The sequence below is a fragment of the Nestor notabilis genome, unplaced genomic scaffold (genome assembly GCF_000696875.1).
Source record: "Nestor notabilis isolate BGI_N333 unplaced genomic scaffold, ASM69687v1 scaffold8638, whole genome shotgun sequence".
NCBI lineage: Eukaryota > Metazoa > Chordata > Aves > Psittaciformes > Psittacidae > Nestor > Nestor notabilis.
Genome location: NW_009941541.1, coordinates 78,752 through 82,464, shown reverse-complemented (window position 1 = coordinate 82,464; position 3,713 = coordinate 78,752).

Genomic DNA, 3,713 nt, shown 5'->3' with positions numbered 1-3,713 from the left:
TTTTCCTGCTTTTGGGAACGCGGAGAAGGGGGAAAGCTGTGCCTCGATGCGCTGGTTTTGGTCTCGGCTTAAGCTGGGGATGTGAGTAGTGCGTGGAGGTGAGCTGCTGGCAGCGTGTGGGTCCGGGTTGTTCAGCAACTGACCTATCTCAGCCTCTTCAAGCCTCGGGTCTGGCTTTAACTGAGGGCTTTTGGGGCTTCATCATTAACCGGTGTCTTACCAAGGGTGCTTTGGAACTTGAGTGAGCTTAAGCTGGCTTTTCACATAGGTCTTGCTGGCTGAGGGTCACGCAGGGGTTTCAGGTTGCACCCCCAAAGCCTGTTCAGTGCCACGGAGCTGCTCTTAAACCGGGTTTTGAGGTTAAAACACCGCAGCAGGGCTTCGCAGCTCCCCTGGGGTCGGGGTGTGAGGCCTGGCTTCAGCAGTCGCTGTCTGCCACTGGCAACGGAGCTGGAGCGCCCATCAGAAAGCAAGGAAAAGCTTCCCTTGCTTCCAGCCCTGCTGTCGGCGTGTGCCAGGGGCACAGTGGCTGCCAGGCTGCCAGGAGCAGGAAGGAGATGCTTTCACTGGTACGTTCAGCCCGAGCTCCTTGTTCCCTCTCCAGGTCAGGGTGACACCGTTGTGGCAGTGTGGTCTTCCCTGCCCGGCTTGTTCTCTTGGCATAAGCTGGGTTCAGGCACTGGTGTGGTTTATGGCAGGGCTGAGTGCTCGAGCAGGTCCCTCCATGCGGATCCATTCCCCTGGTTCTGGATCACTTTTGTCCCTGCAGCAGTTCAAGAGGAGCTGGTCTGATCCAGGAGGACTTCCCTGCCCTTCCTGGTAGTAAAAAGCCTGAGGAGTTTGCTTCTCCTGGACCAACTGTTGCTGGACTTGGCTCCCTGTAAATCTGGCGGTGAATGTGAGTTGTTTCACAATGACTGTGTCTTCTCATGCTCTTGGACACAGCGAGAAGCCTCTCCTCTTCCTTGGAAAAGAGTAGAGCTTCTTGGGTAGTGGGTGAGCTGCTGCTTGAGCCAGTTCGGCTGCTGTTGGTGCCAAAGGATAAGGAAGGCAGGATGAGGAAAAGGCTGAGGCTGATGCAGAGTGCACCAGACCTTTGCTCAGCAAACAAAAGATCACTTGGTAAAACCACCGAGGGAGCAGCAGCGAGAGTGTTCCCGAGGGCCTGGCTGTGGGGAAGGTGTCAGAGCAAAGGTTCTTGCCGTGCCCAGGGCACAAGATGCCATTTCCAGCCAACGACCGTGATCTTAAAGGTCTTTTCCAGCCTAGTTCAGTCTGTACTTCCATGAAAGGCCACTGGGACTAGTTCACAGGGATGGGTTTTGCCAGAGAAAGGCTTTGCCTGGTGGGAGATGCTGATGTTTCCCCTGCTCTTGGCTCCAAGGGCCAGATCCACCCCAAAACTGTGAAGAGCATGGGTGCAATGTAGTGCTGGGTGTTCCATCGAGGTGTGGAGCACAGCTCTTTTGTCAGGGTGTTTTTGTTAGTCAGACAGGACTTTCTGTACTAGGAATGATGCAGGAGGTTGTTTGAAATAAGCTCTTTGCATCCGTGGTGTGTTTCCCGTCTGCCCTTGGCACACGATGTGTGTTGTAGGGAGGAATTTCGTGGCTTACAGCTACATGGATGAGGCCTTTCAGGCAGCTGTATTTCCCACTCCTCCCCCAAAATTGCTGAGACTTGAGTGTAAGAGCCTTTTGCTTCAGCAGAGACACAACTAGAAGCGGGGTCGCTCTGTCTGCATCAAGCCCGGCCCGTGTGCCCTGTGCAAACATGAACTTCAGTTTCTTCTGTCATAAACCTAAAGGAATCTGGTTTCTTGTGTGACTCAGGATGGTCACAAGACAATCGAATGCTCCCGAGGATCGAGCTGGGAATTGGTGTGTGAAATACGGGTGTGTGTGACTTGTATCTTTCACTATTGCACTTGCCCTCTCTGCCTGGAAGGCAGCAGTCTGGAGGACTTAATGTCCTTTATTTCCTGCTCCATAGTCCCTCCTCAGCTCTGGTGTCATCATTTGATGGTGACATTGCCCTTAATACGGAACTGAAGACCAAAAATAAGACACTGACAAAGTTCTTCGAATGTTTTACTGCCCGTGTTGGGGCAACACAGCACGGACACACCTTAAGGAAACTTAGCTCTTATACACGCTGTTTCCATGTATTTCTTATCAAGAATAAGAAGAGAAGTGGAGGAATGAAAAGATCTTTTCCTGGAGTGGAGTTGATCTCAAGAGCTGGGTAGCTGTACTCGAGCTATTTGGGTGAAGTGAGTTGGTGCCGTGCATACCATGTGCCAGCAGCTTTTCCATCTTCTGTTTCTTAGGGGGAACAGGCTACTTCCCCTTAATCCAGCACCCCAAAACTGCTGTTGGCTTTCAATATTGAAAATGCAGCTTTCTGGGCTCTTCCTGCACTGTCCCTGTTGATCTCAGAGGCTTGCTGGCCACGTCCTGAGCCGGGTGATAAGTTGATGGGTTTTGTTCCCCACATTCCTCATGTGCCATTTGTTTTAGTGCGTATCGAAAGCCACCTGAGGTGTGGCTGGAGGAGGGGAGGTGTGAGTTGCCTCTTGGACACACAGGCTGGGATCTGCAGGGTGTAATTACCTGGCAAGAGCCTCACCACTCAGTCCAATGACTCTGCATCAGCTGAGACCTCCCCAGGCCACCTCAGCTTTGCATTTGATGGGTTCCTGTTGTACATGAGTGCCAGGCAGCGGGTCCTTAGCAGTGAGACCACTGTGATCTGTACAGCTTTGGCCCTGAGCACGTCAGTCCTGTGTCACACCAGGAATGAGTCTGGAATGTGGTAAAAGTCAAGGGAAGCAGCTGGCTCTCATAGCTGCCTTGTGTTGGACAAACAGCAGTGATAAGGAGCAGGTAACACTGGTGGCCAGGAGCCCAGGCCTTCTGTGGGTCAGAGTCCAGTGACCCAGATGCTGAGTGAGAGACGGGCACCTATTTTGGAGGAGAGGAGAGGAGAGCAGTGAGGGCTTTTGGTACCTGAAACACATCACGCTGTCTTGGTAGAACCCCCAGACAAGCCAGAAATCAGCCTTTTGGGGAGATGCTGATCCCAGATGCTTTGTCTGCATCCCAGGAATCTCTCTGCTGGAGAGCCATGCACTGTGGCACATCCTAGCTCCCCGTGCCCCCGCTTTGTAGGGGGATCTCTGCTTTCTGGTAAGCACCTCCAATCCAGAGCTGGCTGTGGCAGGTCCCACCGTGTGCCTGCTCAATTTCCTGCTGTCAGGGTTAGTCACTTCTGCAGCTGGTTTGTCCAGTCTGGCAGAGTGTGGTCGTTGCCTAAAAATACACCGTGTGATGGGTTCTGGAGGAGGAGGAGGAGTGGGGAGGTTTGCTTAGACACAGGGCTTCTCTCTGAGCTTGCTGCGTGCAGGAGGGCTCCAAGTCAACCTGTGCACGCTCCTTTTCCACGTTTCCTCATGGAATGGGTACTCCGGGGGAAACTGAGGCAGAGAAGAAGTGGGGTAATGTCTTTCTGACTAAAAATACACCGTGTGATGGGTTCTGGAGGAGGAGGAGGAGTGGGGAGGTTTGCTTAGACACAGGGCTTCTCTCTGAGCTTGCTGCGTGCAGGAGGGCTCCAAGTCAACCTGTGCACGCTCCTTTTCCACGTTTCCTCATGGAATGGGTACTCCGGGGGAAACTGAGGCAGAGAAGAAGTGGGGTAATGTCTTTCTGACC